This window comes from Mycteria americana, chromosome 5 (genome assembly GCF_035582795.1).
Source record: "Mycteria americana isolate JAX WOST 10 ecotype Jacksonville Zoo and Gardens chromosome 5, USCA_MyAme_1.0, whole genome shotgun sequence".
Taxonomy (NCBI): Eukaryota; Metazoa; Chordata; class Aves; order Ciconiiformes; family Ciconiidae; genus Mycteria; species Mycteria americana.
In genome coordinates, this window is record NC_134369.1 from 62,712,516 (window position 1) to 62,728,569 (window position 16,054).

The window sequence follows — 16,054 nt, forward strand, 5'->3', positions numbered from 1 at the left end:
GAAGGGAGCTTGTGTTGCATCATATCCTTTTGGCCAGGTACAATAAATACTCCTAAAAATAATCCTAATAAACCTTGTGCAAACATGCACATTATAAGCACGCTCCCTTCCCAAATTCCTGTCCCTGCCCCATGGAACCGAAATCAGTTTTTTTCCATGACATGGTTAAAGCCTGTGCACAGGCTGAGCAGAGGCTCTGGATCCTCGCCCTTGTAGTTAAAATCCCTCTGGAATGTGTGTCAATTTATCCAAAGAGCCACTTGGAAATACAGCACAGGGCTTAAAACCCCCTCCCCTGTGCTATTTTCAAGCGCAAGCTCTGAAGCATTTTGTCAAATCGCACCCACAACATTTCATTTTGGTCTCTTTTTAATGTGTCACTTCAAATCTCTTCCCCTTCCTCAGGCAGCCCTCGGGCAGCGCGGTGGCGTCGGGGCTGATGCCTGAGCGCAGGAGCCGTGCAAGGTGCTCTCACGGCAGCGGCACCACGGGGACGACTTCCCCATCTCACGGCTTTGCACACCTTGGTAGGCACAGGGTCGGTTGGCTTACGCCCCGAAAGGCATGTTGGCACTTTGGCATATGTGAATGCAATGCAGTCAGCAGCCTTTGCTTTATCTCCTTAATCACCTTTATAGCTTTACCTGCCTGCGTCATGTGCCGCAGTCAGACATTAGTTATGGATGGGGGTTTTTTTTGCATTAAAGGTTTTGTTTGGGGGAAACGAAGCGGCTGTGCCTTCACCACAAATAATCGCACTCTGTCCTCAATACGCACTTGCAGAGCAAAGGCTGGGCAGCAACAGAAAATTCCCCCCCGAGGCAGATGTCCCCCAGAGGCAATGGTGCCATGAGCCGCAAGAGCAGGAGGAGTGCACACGCTGTGCCCGTACGGCCCTGTCACCTCTTGGGACGCTGCAGGGGACTGATGTTATCCCGCTGGAGGAAGCACGTTCTCTCCCCATCTGTCTTGCCAGGAGCAAGCGAGGAGGGAGGAGGCAACTTCAGAAACCCAAGCCCCAGCACTGGGAAGGGTTTTTCCGTGTTCCTTGCTGAAATTGGTCTTTCCACTTCTCTGCCTGTCTTCCTCCTCCCAGTCAGACCCGTCGCTGAGGGAATGCTAAACCCCAGGAATGCCAGTGCTGATGTGGGGAGGGCAAGGGCAGGGAGGCTGCTTCCCCTCTGGGGAACCAATCTCTCCGGCTGCGGGGGCAGTTTCTCACAAATTCAAAACAAAGAAATCAAGGAAAATGTGATTACCTGTACAGGAAAGCTTCAGCCCATGGAGCAGGGCCAGCGTCCCTGCCTGCTGCTGCCAAGCCGGTCTCTGTGTTCAACCTTGGACGGGTCGCTCGGGTCCAGCCCGGCACTGTCACGGGCAAGGACTCTGCAGTCAGTCAGCACAGGGCCAGGCGCTGCTGCTGGCTCTGCCCTTAGCGTTCTGCTAGCTGTTTATTATTCATATTAAGCCTTCTAGTGTGCTCGTTTATAATATTATTTTCTACTCCACAAAGGCCGTATGGACATGATGATCGATTATATGCAGAAAGCAAAGTGAAGGGTGCTTTATAAAGTCAGCATATTAGCAGTTTATTCAGTAAATTAATGTCTTTTAGAATGCTTATGTACATTGAAACAAACATCTGTCATAAATTTCATAGTTCAGGCCTACGATTTATATCCAAGCTTTCTGAAAGCTGGAGAATGAGCCAATATAATTCAGCCCTATCTCTGCACAAAATAAGCACTCTATACTCTTCATCCAATATGAAAGCGAAGTGTTTGGAGGTCTCAGGAGCAGAGCTGCAATAGCCAAGCTCAGCTGTAATGCACGCTAGCTGGAAGCCAGATGAGCTTGTGGCAGCGCAGATGGAAGAGGGAGCAGCGGGATGCAGCCTAGTGCATCCCTGCTCCTCTCACCTGATCCCGCCGCCCTGGGTTGCACAGGGGCAATGCTTCAATTTAGTAAAGAAAGCGTGCTGTCGTTTTTCTCCAGATCGTCACAAGACATAGCCTGTTCTCAATGTAAATATCAAGAATCTCAAAAAACTCTCAAAAAACACAGAGCTAAGTGAAAATGTCTCTTCTTCAGAGCTGGCACTGTTTAAGTCTTAATGAGCTTCTCTTATTCATAAAAATGCTTTGTTTTTAAAAGCTTGCCGTTTCATATTTAAATAACAGCTTTAAATGTGTCTTTTGCATCTCTCTGAATTTGCAACTTTTTTTCCTCCCACCTTCCTCCAAAGTCCACGCTCCGGAGCATACACGATACGGCCTTGCAGCCACCTCTCCCCGAGGGAAGTCCAACAACTCACCAAATGGCAACTAGGAGGAAATATCAGCAGGGAAAGTTAATTTTAATGAGAAGAAAGAAAATGCCCAGAGATAAAAGTCAAGCCAGCTTGCACTACCCGTAGAAAGTCCCGTGGGACCCCTGAAAATCATAGCCAGAGGACTCGACTCACACAGCACCTTTGCTGGGCTTTCTCTTTAGTTTCTTCTTTTAAGGTCCAGCCCAGCATCATGTAACATGGACACCTTGCTACACCTGCATGATATCTCTCTGAATCTGCCTGCCTGCAAGAAGGTGAAGAATTGGCATTCTCTGTTAATTTTTTTCCAAGCAAGAACTATTCTTTTAATTACAGGTTTGAATGTGATATAATGGCACTCCTGTGCTCCCAGGCACCCCGCTGTGTGCTTTTGCAGAGCAATAGTAGTATCCTGGCAGTGATAAGATCTTCATAAACCTGTTGTCCTTGTTAAACAAAGAGGACTTTGATTCTATAGTAACATTGCATTTGGCGAAAACTTCATTTGCAGACAGGCCTTTCCCTTCAGCCTACTAGAAAACTCTACCATTGACCTTCAAAGGCTTTTGAGTTCATGTCTAGCAAAGAAAGTGCAAGGTGAGCACCTGACGTTCACCTCTTTGTCAGACCTGCCATTGCTGGCCCCACCTCAGCGCGTAACCTTCAGCCATGGACTCCGAGCTCGCAGTCAGCGCTTTTACCACCTGAGCTCTTTGAAATGCCTTTCAACCCCACTGCAAATGGTAATACTGGTGATAGAGAGAGATTAAAGGCCAGTGGGGGATGTCGTAGGAACTATGGTATCTCTCCAGTTCTCTGCCAGTATTTTCCAGGAGCCTATTTCCTCTTATATCAGGATATATTAAAAAAAAAAAAATCAATCTGCCTTATGCAAATACTTCTTATCTCGAGATAAATGCACCTGCACCACCAGGCATATGCGATTAAGGAGCCTGGGCTCGAGGTGACACAGCGGTAGCACATGGTACCATGCAGAACAGCAGGTGGACTCTTTTGTCTAAAAAGTTGTTTGTACTAACTATAAGGAATGAACCATTAGGCACAAACGACCCATTTAGCAAAATGCTTTGCAGAGCACCATTGAGTGGACCCTCCAATCTAGCCTAAACATGTCAGTTCAGGATCGCGGTGAGGTGGGGGGAAAATACGGCTTTAATCCCTTAAACTCTTGAGATGGGCAATATAATATAAATATCTATAATGTGAAACTGCACGTCCATGATCCAAGGTGCTATTGTGGCACCCAGGAGTTGCTGGAGTTCACCAGCAATGCTTCCTTTCTTCTAAGGACAGTAATTTGGGGAGCAGTTTCCAAGGCTGCCATGTGTTAAGGGTTTTTCTTAATGAAACCCTGCCCAGGATTTAGGGATTGGATCTAAACCCACGGAAGTCATTGGAAACCCTCCCATTGACTTCAGCAGCCTTTGAATCAGCCCCTCGTTTCTGCGAGTGCTGCGGGAGCAGACACACACAGTGCTCTGCAGCAGCGTTTTTAAAAACGTATTGGCGATCATCCCTCCCTCTGGCAACCTTTAGTTTAGCAGCTTAATCATCAGACAGGAACAAGAGTAGCTGAAAGATCTTCCACCTTCCTGCAATGAGTTAATTTTCTCCCCTGCTATATTAGCCGTCATACATCTATATATATTGTCATTTGTTTCTTACCCTCCTCCAGATCAGAGAGCTGCTTAATCACTGCCTGTCAGCTCCTGCCTTGCCATATTTCAGCCTGCTCATTTCAAATGTTGTTATTTGCTCCCTGGGCAGCCAGTAGTAAACCAGAGAAGCAATCAATAAACGTCCTTAACTGGAGCTCAGGCTGCAAGCGGAAGCATTGTCTAAAACAACGGGGGGAGGATAAATCCTTGTTTCCTTCCCCCACAGCGCTGATTGCACGTATGCACTGATTCACTGGTCAGCTTGCCATTAGCAGACACGTTCCCCCTCCCAAAGCAAAGGGGTTGTGAAAGAAGAGAGGGGAAAGCCTCACACGGAGCAGCCGGTGCTGCCCTGGGCAAGCTGAGTCTCCTCCCCAGGCTGGGCTCACACCTCCCGGACATCCCTCCCTGGGGAGGGTGTGGGTGCCTGCAGCTGGTCCCCACCCCACGCACTCGTGAGGGTCCCGCGCTGGCTGGCACGCCATGGCCCCGCAGCATGCCGCAGGCAGGCCATCGCACCAGGGAGAGCCCACGGTACGGCCGCGGCACGCCAGCGTCCCGGCTGAGGGCTGAGCTTTGCATTTGTCCTGCTCGGCGCTGAGCTCACGTCCGCCGCTGGGGCATCTCCCCCACCAGACCCCCAGAAGTTGTGGCACAGAGCGATGGGGTCTCCCCAGCCAAAGCAGGTCTGGCAGGCGGAGGAGACGGGCAGGGAGCATCCTTTGGCAACGTGGCAGGCAAGAGGCACAGGTGTCTGAGCAGGGACAAGGGGACAAGACTTTGCTTTTGTTTTCAAGGACAAGACTGCTTTTGCCGCTCCACAAGCCAAGACACCAGAGTGAACCAAAACCAGGGTGGCCACAGCCACAGCTGGCAGCCCCATGGACACGTGTCGGTTGGAGCTGCTGCCCCTGGAGAAGCAGGGAGGAGCTGGTCTCCTCTCCATCATGACAGCCTGTGCCCGGTGCCCCATCCCTCCCCACGCGTCTCCTGCTGCGTAGCTCATCAGTGGGAGCTGGGGATTTCCTCCTGGCCTCGAGCGGTAGTACCTCCACACCCTGAAGCCTCCAGACCCATAACCCTTGTCAGAGTTGCAAACGCTGCTCAGACGCAAGCGACGTTCTCCTCCTCTTCCTGCTCTCCCAGTCCTCCTCTATTGGGATTCTTTGGATGCAAACAAATGTCGTTACAATCCCACCAGCCATCCTTTTGGAAACTAGAGCGATTATTCTTCTTACCAGCACTTTACATGTGGGCAATACCACAAGATTACAACAAAATAAAAGCAAAAATCTGTCCCAAGTGTTGACTGCTGCAGTTAAAGGCATTGTCCAGACTGGGAAGCTGCCTCTTGTTGTAACTTGCCAATTAAATTGAGGTACCAAATGCCTCTTTAAATGGCAGCCTAAATAAGGGTTGTTAATTCCGCTGGTGGCACAACCAGTAACTGATGTGGAAAAGGTTGGTGGGTGGAAAAATGGTAGAAAACAGTTTTATTTTGTTCTGCCAGTGATGGAGCTCCTGTAGGTGACTCTGTCCCTGGGTGCTTTCACTCATCTCCAAAGCTCCCACCAGTCAGGGTGTGGGTCACCACACTCCCATCCAGCCTGAGCTCCTGAGCAGATGTTTCCATGCCATTTAATGCCACCGTGATGCACATCATAAGGCATAAACCTGGCATTAGGTGAGCAACGGGGACGTGAGCTACCCCTTCTGGGGCCTGTGAGGTGGCAGAGCAGCTCCCTGGGGCTGGCGGAGCTGCGTGCTCAGGGACGTGCCAAAGGTGGCACGGGAAAGCAGTGGCACAGCCATTTTGTCCCTGGGTGCACAGACTTCACTGCAAGACCAGACTTGTTTCCATGCTTAACGATGAGAGAAGAGAAGCCCCATGCTCTATGCAAGACACATCTCCAGGTTCATTATAAAAACGAACAATTCATCTCTGCTCTGTTTGCTGCCAGGGCTCCACAGCCCTCGCCAGCCTGGGGATGGAAGTCTGGAGAAAGCAACCTTCACTGCAACACAGCAAGAGAAACAGAATTTACTACCAGTCATTCATTAAACAAATGAAAGAAGTCTCTGCTTTACTGTGATTCTTGACTGTGATTCTTCTTGAATTTGTGATTCTGTGACTGATGTGACCATTTTTTTGATTCCCGTACCCCTCGCTCTCCATGCTCGGAGGTGTGAGCATCCCGGCAGCACCTACAGCCGCACGCCCTGGCACCAGGCACTGCTGCATATCCTTGGCATGTTAAGCAAAACTGGCACAGTAAGGTGCTGCCCAACCTCAGCAAAGGGGTAGGAAACACTGTGCCAACAGCAAGTGTGTGTAGGCTTGAGCCCTGTATTTAAGCAGCTCCAAATGCTTAATACCGACGTCTCGTTAGAGGCAGTAAAAAGGCATCAGCCATGTGGAATGGGCTTGCGTGACAGCTGTTTTACCCCAGAGGCATTTCAATAATCACTACATTAATTGCATCCCAATTTGTACATTTTAGCCCAGCGAAACTAAAAACAGTATCTGTCTTATGCACATGAATTTTAAGTCCACTTAAGCATACAAAGCCATGAGAGGTCATTTTCTTTTCCTGCCATCTCTGCCTGGGATCCTATGCGTGTCTGCAAGTGTTTCCATTTGTTCCCCTTATCATAACATTTTCTTGATGCAGTTGAATACTGGAGATATCTGTTAGATTTAATGCCAGTCCATAGGATGGATCTTCTTCAGTTTTAGCCTTATCTTTCTCTGTAAGCCCTCAAAAATAAGTGTTCAAAAGTTATTAAGTGTTCCTGAGTTGACCAATAGGGAAAAACTAAGCAAATGAAGGTCATGGAATGATGTTTTGCTTATAGACACACCTTTTAGGAAAGATTCAAATTAAAAATCATCTACTATTAAACAAGCAGGATACTTCCCTGTGGGTAAATCAGGCACTCCAAGCTAGGAGCTGGAAGAGTTCCAGAATTCAGGAATAAGAAAATACAGCTGATTTTCACTCCTGATGGTGATTGCACTTCATTGCAATAGCCTGAAATGGCTTGGTAGGCTCTGCTTGTTTCAGTAGCCTGGTTTGGTCTGTGTTGAGCTCTGTAGGTGCAGCTGCCACTTAGTTATTGTATTTTATTTTTAATTCATTACTTGTACTCTGATCATTGCTGTTGGCCCAAACCTACGATGACAATTCTACAAACCGCAGCGATAGTTAGATGAGAAGTCCCTTCCACAGGGACTTGACTCTCTCAAGTCAGCAGAGGGATTCCCAGGGGTGCTAAAGCAGACCCGAAGTAGATATGTGATACAACAGCTGCAAGTAATGGAAGGCGGAAAGATTGTAGGAAAAGAGTAAAGGAAACAAAAGGTTACACAGATTGCTCAAAATATCCTTTCGTTCCTGCTAGGTATTAGTCAGTCTTGTCTCCAACAGTAACGTGTCTTCTGCTAAAGCAGTCCTAAGAACCACTATTCTCTGGCCTCCGCCTCCTAACGTGATCCAACATCTTCTGCCTTGACACTGGAAGGTGGGAGCAGGCAACCATGTTGTTGCACCTGCAGCTGCCAAGGTAGAGAGAAAAAATTCAGACAATCCTGGCTGATCTACTCATATCTCACAGTCATCAGCTGTCAGCAGTGAGACACTGGCTGTCCACGTTGTCCTGTCCCATACATGCCCTGAAACCAGAGAGCTGCACACACAGATGGGCCTGGCCCACACTTTTAAAGAATTTTGTGTTCTGCCTCCACCTTATCTTGCAACAAACCAGCTCCCCGGATGGCTCACGCTACAGAAATACTCAACTGCAACAGCTCTGAGATACAACTGAAGTTTGAGAGATGCTACTGTGGTGCTGGCTGGAAGAAAATATGCCTTGTCAACTCCATTCTCAGATGACAATAAGTGTTACATGAATCATCACCATCCCAGCCAGAGAGCACTATTAGTGTCAAGGAGAATAATAAAGAAGATAAGGAGCATGGAAGAGCACATGCAGCCCACTCTAATTACTCCCATCACTAACAAGTCAATGAATCGAAGCATCAAAGTGAATGTGTGCAAAAAAGTGTAAAGCTGAGGAAAGCACCCCTTATTCCCTGATGGAGAAGGAGGAAGCCTCTATCAGCAAAACAAAGCTTCAAAAGCAATACGAAAGGTTGAGCCTGAAGCTGTGCTGGCCACACTGTGCCCTTGGGTGACTTTGGATAAAGTCAATCTCCCTTCTGCAAAATAGGGATGGTGCCTCCTTTCCTGCACCATTGCCCAGCTGGATTTGTTGTTTTTCGAAGTTCTCCTGGTAGGTGACCGTCCTCTGCCCAGCACAGAGGAGCTCCCACCTCTAGGCAGGAATCCCCAACACCTAAATAACAATCTGCACAAACTGCTCCCCTGCATTAACCATAGAGGCAATGAAGCAAGAGGCTCTGTAGCGGGCTGAAGACTACTAGATGTACTCTCTGGGATCAGGACATCCCTGTGAGGAGATTGAAAGTGTCCCATTTAGTGCCCTTTCTCCAACACGATCATCATTACTGTTCAAGAATACTCCTCTTTCTATTCCTCCTTCTTGTCTCCACTTCAAAGGGCCTCTGACATTACAGCAAACTGGCAGAGAACGAGAACATCCAGGCAGTTTTTAATCAAACCATGCAATTAGGGTCTTTCCCTTCTCATTCTGCCAGCCAGGGATACTTGCCGTCATGCTCTGTTAATGCCCTCTGCTCTGGAGCAAAAGTATCAGCTCAGACCCTGATTCAGGCCCTCCATGTCCGGGAAGGAAGGACTATTTCACAACCTGATTCAGAGCCTCCTGACACTCAGGAGAAGGGCTCGTTCCAGCCGTGATTCACGCTGTTGTGATCTGATTCAAACCCTCCTGGCCCAGCAGGGAAGTGGGACCGTGACTCAGGTGTCCGGGTTCAGAGCAGGGTGACTCAGGACCCCTGCGGACCACAGCTGTGACGATTTCTCCAAAAACACCTCTGCTCCTCTGCTACCTGCTGGGGCACACGCTACTGCCTGGGCGCTTGGGATGAGCTGTTCTGAGATGCACCTTGGACCAGATCAATACAAAGAAGTTGCACGTTCAGAGAGCAGTAGGGCACCAGGATATCCAGGCTGAAGTTGCCCCATGGGTAAATAGCTGCTAATCCACCTCTGGTGATCACCGCACTTTCAACCTGTTGCAAGAACCTGCCCGGCACAGCCCCTCCTTCTGACACAGTGCCAGGTCTTGTTCTGCAGACGCTGCTGGATCGATGCCCTTTGTGTCCTGCCTTGAAGAATTCAGTGAGCTTTTTCGGCATCAGCAGCTCAGGGTTGCTGGGTTTTGTACCTCGTGCTTACGCTTATGGGACCTGACAGTGGCTCTTTAATTCTTAATCCTTCTGAGAAGCAGACTGTGTGTTCCTTCCAACTCGGATCAGTCTGGACCTCATTAGCTCTCCTCGCTCGGGTGTGCCTAGGGGAGGTGGCAGACGTACAGACCCAGGCAAAGTTGCAGTCCTTCACTACCAGTGTTACTGCAATCAAGGCCCGTGAATTTAACGCTATATTGGAACTGAACTCCTTGGTAAAGCCCCTTTGGCTTCCTCAGCATTTCTGATTTCCCTTGGTATATTTTCCTTGTTTGCCTTCCAGATTTCCATTTATGTTCGGAATGGAGGTTGGGCTGGGCCACAGGATGCAAACTGCTGATGCAGTCCATCTAGGGGCCCTCACTCTCAGCACTGGTGGGTGTTGACTGGCCCCGCATCTTCAGGGACAGGTATTTGGGTGTACATACACGGGGGAGGCTGGAAGCTTTACAAAATCTTCACTGACATCCATTGCTGAACAGTGAGAAGAGCAGGCAAAAGCTGCTAGAGAATCCAGAGCAGGAGCAATAATGTTACCTTGTGAACAGGACAGTCCTCAGCTGGTGCTCCTGGTAGGCACCATCCTTGGATGAGGTCTGGAGAGACTGGCTTTTGGGTGGGCTCAAGACGTCAGACACATCCCGCTGGCTCCCAATGCCCTCTCCCGGGAACAGAGACATGCTGCCCATTGGGATGTGCTGAGGCAGGGTTGGATCACCCTTCCCTTGGGATCCCAGATCTGCAAACCATGCTTAATTTCACCAATTTCTGGGCGGAGGATTAAGCTATTGTCATTTTAGAATTTGGAAAGAAAATAGAAAAGGGAGGAGAGGAGAGGAGAGGAGAGGAGAGGAGAGGAGAGGAGAGGAGAGGAGAGGAGAGGAGAGGAGAGGGAAGAGAAGAGAAGAGAAGAGAAGAGAAGAGAAGAGAAGAGAAGAGAAGAGAAGAGAAGAGAAGAGAAGAGAAGAGAAGAGAAGAGAAGAGAAGGAAAAGAAAAACAGAAAGAAATAAGAAAAGAAAGAAAAAGAAAAGAAAAGAAAAGAAAAGAAAAGAAAAGAAAAGAAAAGAAAAGAAAAGAAAAGAAAAGAAAAGAAAAGAAAAGAAAAAAGAAAAGAAAAGAAAAGAAAAGAAAAGAAAAGAAAAGAAAAGAAAAGAAAAGAAAAGAAAAGAAAAGAAAAGAAAAGAAAAGAAAAGAAAAGAAAAGAAAAGAAAAGAAAAGAAAAGAAAAGAAAAGAAAAGAAAAGAAAAAAGAAAAGAAAAGAAAAGAAAAGAAAAGAAAAGAAAAGAAAAGAAAAGAAAAGAAAAGAAAAGAAAAGAAAAGAAAAGAAAAGAAAAGAAAAGAAAAGAAAAGAAAAGAAAAGAAAAGAAAAAAGAAGAAAAACCCTCCCCTGCAGAAAGATTGTAACTCATAGCTACTTTGCAGAAAAAATTGGATGGGGGTGTAGTGGGCTGTGAACTTTGGCAGCTGATTTGGGGCTGTTGGGACCAGCCGGGTACCAACAAGCCCCAGGGCTGCCGTTTGGGTTTGTGGAAGCTGTTAGCTAGATGGGTTCTCTAAAAGGACCAACACTGATCAAAATCAAACACGCATAAAAATGTCACTAAACATAGCAGCATCTGAACCCTCCCCACGAGGCCTGGGAGCCAGGAGCCAAAGAAGGAGAGCAGGACGTCTCCAGCGTCAGCTGCCTCTGGCTGTTGGCAGAGGGCAAGAGTGAGGGACTCAGCTCCGCATCTCGAAGCCTTCCCACCACTGAGGGTCCAACCTCCTGCAAGGCGAATTGTGGCTTCGGGAGCCCAGTTCATAGCAGATCCCAAGATGCAGTGAGACCAGTAAAGCAATTTTAACGTGGAATTTTATAGCAAGAAATGCAGAGTTTCCTTCTGCTCTTTAAGTTGGCTTCCTTAGTTTCTAGTTCAGAAAGGGAAAAAAATGCCTGGCATGCCTGAGCGCTGCCTGAGCGCTCATCATGGAAAGAGGCAGAGCTTTTCCTGGGCACTGCAGCCCTGCGATTGTTTGCCTTACTAAAAAAAGTGATCCTAGCTTATCTTAACCCTGAGATGCCCGGTGTTTTCCGCGGCGCACATCAGACCGGTCTCAGGCAGCCGAGGCTGAGGGCTCGGCATGGTGATTGCTGGCCGAGTGGGGACAACGCGCTCGCTGTTACACAATGCGGATGGCAGCGTCCCCAGCTCAAGAAAACTACAATCCCCTCTCTATGGGCAACAGAAAACAGGCAGGGCCATTTGTTGAGGGGGAGCAGGATTTGGGGTGGGCTTTCCAAAAGGATGGGCATGGACCAGAGCGTGATTCACATTGAAAAGCCAGGCACCAGCATCACTTCTTAAAAATCCACCTTTATTAAGATTTGGGAAACTCTTCATTGTTATTTGCCGGTTTTGTCTTGGCCCTGTTATGCTAAGCATGGCCAGGTCAGAGAGGAGGGGGAAAAGATGTTTTAAGGAGTTAAGTGTGTTTTCACTCCATATCTCAGGGAAGCTGTATTTCCCTCGTGTTGCTTATACTGTGGGATTTCAAAACGCACCAGAGTCTTGGAGACTTAGCACCAGCCTCCCAAAGGTTAATGCAAAACAAACTGTAGCATGGTTAAGTAATTCTTTTTGACATGATGCAGCTGCAATTTGTCCTTCATTGTCATTAAAACCAAAGAAGCTGGAAGTTTTAGCCAAATCAGGACAGAGCTAAGTGACCAACAGTCCCACTTCTATGTCAACCCTGAATGTTTTTTTCTTCCAGGGGCTGATGCAGGCTGAGATATTTGCATTCACTCTCTCGCTCTCATGTGATCAGCATTGTTTCACTCCCCCGATTTTCATCGCGAGAGGTATATTAGCAGATAAGTAATCTATGCCATTATATTACCATTTTCCTCACTGAAGAGCAGCATGCGCACTGCAATGAATCGAATCGCTAGCGCAGCCGGAGGACAGAAATCCATACCTCCAGGCTGCAGCAACAGCAGAGGTAACAGCGTGGCTTTGCAATATTTGCTCTCCTTCCAGTTAACGTTCAGCACCCTTGGGCGACCTTGCTAACATTTCAAGCCGTTTATCTGAGCAACACGCAAACCAAATGTAAGCCTGCGTGTGCTAAACAGAGCCTCACACAGCTTGAGTGAGAGCTATGTATTTCCATGTTTCCCTTTTTCTAGTAAAATATTTCCTGGCCCCTTTTTCAATAGGAGCAAAACTGGTAGATCGGGTAGAACCGAGATAAGTACAGTCATTCTGAACACAGTCAAACAAATGACTGGCCATGCAGTTTATGCTGAATTAATAACCTGGGCCTCAGTTGATTTACATGCGTGTAGCTCCACTGGTTTCACTGCCCTCTGCTTGTTCATTTTACCTTTCTTTTTGGCCCATGCACTCAAGACCATTTTGTCGGAAGGATGCAGCACAGCACTCCCCACACCCCTGCACCGGCACCCTGCCCTGTTCACAACCTCATCCTGAGCACAAGCCTGCTGATGCCAAGGGGCTTCGGACACTGCAGAGGCCTGCTGGCATTGAAGTCACTCCCGAGATCTTTTTTTTAAATTAACAAATCAAAAGGAAGTACATTCATGAGAGAAATAAAGTTTTTATATTATCCACTGCCCATCTCTGGAAGGTGAATGTACAAGAAAAACATTGTTTATGAAATAAATAGCGATGTGGCCATAGACTTTAGCTGAAAGAGGTTCAGACTCTTGTTCCCAAATCCAAGAAATGCCAGCTTAGTCATTAAAGTCACAATTATCTTCCTTTATTACTGATTTTTTTGGTCCAATATATGCACAAGTTTCCAGCCCCTGCTCTTGCCTGACCTTTACCGAACGACCCTTCTTAGACCTGGCTATTTGGTACCGTGCTGTCAGGCGTCTCCTTCCTTCACAGCTGCATGGGAGCTGATTTGCTTGCCCTTTAAAAAAATCATCTTCCCCTAGACATTTCTTCTTCTAATTACCCAAACCTTTGTTTCCTTTCCACTGCCTGGTAAGTGCTATTTATATCCACAGCTGCTGAAGTATCTTCTTCCCGATAACAGGTGAAGAAAATTCCTATCACAGCACATGCTCTAAAAATCCTAATCTGTTTTCTAAAGTCATTTGATGCTACCTGTCTTTTGCCTTGTGGAAACGGCTGCTCTGTATTTTGGTGGTATGCACAAAATGACAGGAATGTCCCTGGGAGGGGGGAAAAGCAATGAAAATGAAAGGAAAGCAGTGGGACAATACAGCTAAGCTGGTTGCAGAGCTGAAAATGGTGGTCCCACCTCCCCTCCCCTAAAATGAAGCACTGGAGCTTCTCCAGCTTTGTTGAGGAACTAACCAACTATCCTCCTTTTCCATGTGGGATTAGTTTTCTGATTGTCCATCTCCTTGAACCTCCTCACTCTACTGGCACAAGAAGAAAAGTAGAAGCAGCAAGGGGAGAGGATGGTGGAAGAAACACCCCTTCCAGCAACAGCTATCCCATACAGTGCTTTGATGCTTAGACTGGCACACTAGAAGTATGCTTCGGTTTGGAGATCTCTGTCCTGGGGTAGTTAATTTGATGGAGTTATAAATGAGTTATAAATCTGCCCCAAACTCAGAGGAGACATGTGGTATGGTCATACAGGAGGTGAGTTGCTTCTGGCCTTGTAGCCGGTGCTGCAAACCTCATCCTACGCCGCAAACAAGCCTCAGGCCGTGCTGCAAACCTCACGCGGACCCGTTCCACACAGCTGCATCCAGACAAACATTCCCAGGGTCAGCAACACCTGCGCTGCAAAGCCCAGAGGCAGATTTTCAGCTTCTTCCCTGCGGTACCAAGAGAACCAAACCTTCGTTGCGCCTGTGGATTCCGAGCTCTGCCATTTGTTTTTCCTACCACAGAGCAGAATTCACACCTGAACTCAAATGGGCTTGGTTCCCTTTTGTGTCGGTCAGGCTTCAAAGCAAATGCGGTTAAAATTGAACCTTGTGTTAAAACTGACCCTCTTATTAGCAATTTCACTGCAATTATTGAGAACCATTTCCATTTAACCTAGCGCAACAGAGCCTTCAGGCTCAGCTGCATGACCAGTGATTAAAATTCAAAAGTCCATCCCAGGCAAATGAAGACCAACGCTATGGAACGGGCTGAGAAAGGAGCACAAGCCCAGCTCTCTCTAGCTTAAGGCATGGTTTTTGCCACATGGAAATTTGCAGACCAAAGGGCAGAGGCTCTGGTAAGAGCAGTGAATCTACCCACAGCAGCTGTATGCCAGGCAACACAACTGTTACAGGCTTAGTCCCATAGGTACCTCAGCAAGATGCATCTAAGCCATTGCAGGATTCAGCCTTCAAAATCTATGCTAATTGCATGAGCATACTAAAGAGTAAACCGATGTGCAGCGATCAGTCCTCAGTCTTTAAAGGTTTTGCAATTGCTCCTTGTGCCGAAGGAGGAATGAACCAACCGCAGCTCCGTCTGGAGAGAGGTCAGTAAGCTGCACCCCAGCGAACTGCCGATCTGATGGCCGTCTCTGCTGGCTTCAGCTTTATCAGGCTTATTCCAGGCACCAGTGTGCTACAGCAATTAGTTTTAATTCAAGCGCCAGCAACTTGTGCTCAAGTTCAATGTACTGGCATCTCATGTGAGACTAACAAGATGTATCACCGAGCCAAGAGCTCTCTTAGTAACATTTCACTGCCAAATATTTTAAAGGGGTGTTGATGCTGAAGAGGTGCTCCAAGTTATTTGCACCAGAGGCAGCTTGGTGGACCCACTGTAACATACATGGGGGCAACCCCCAAAACAATAATGAAAAGTGCAGAACATGTAATGATGATTCACGTGAAAACAAAAAGCAGACACTGCTGTGATCCCTGAGCGACGTGCCATAAAGCGGGGCAATAACTCCATATAAAAAACAGTTACAAAGTTATCCACGGAGGGCAAAGGGGAGGAAGTCAAAAGAGAACCATGAGAAGAGGAGTAGAATGTTCCTGTAAGAAGTGAAGAAAATGTCTTCAAAGTGAGATGAGCCATCGGGAGCAGACCGACCCCTGGAAGGGAGCTGAAACAGCACAGCGAGAGCATTGAATAGACCGCGATATGATCATGTGCTTCTGGACTCTGAGGGCAAAAATGCCAGTGTTGTGCAAACATCTCTGCCAGGACACATTTACCGTGGTTTTTAGCTACTGTGCCAGGCCAGCATGCCAGTGCCTGTGCATCACTGACTGACACCAGTTAGGCAGCCACTGTAAAACACTGTGCCCTGGGAATGCTGTACACAGGTAAGCCCTCAAGCGTGCATTGGTGACGAGGAAATATCTAGTGATACTTCATGCATTATTTGAACCTGATAACCTCTACTCACAAAAGTCACTCTGATTTTGGACCTCTCTGCCTCGGACAACCAAGCCTAGCACACATGAAAATGTCCTGAGAAACCACCTGGAAAAAAAACCAGTCCTTGTCGCAGCTCTTGCGTTGGGCTCCTGGGAACAGGGGTGCTGAGATCCACCAGCTGCATTCCCCAGTAAGCACCACGCGGGCCAGCAGGACGGATGGCCCTTCCTCTGCAGCGGGGACATAGCAGCAAAGGTCCCTCCACGCCATGGGCTGACAAGTGCAAGGGTGAGCAAATGCCCTTTGCGTTCACTAGGATCTGTTGCCTCTCTCGGTGCAATGTCAGGACCATTATTCACGAATACTTTGTAAACAGAGGTGTGT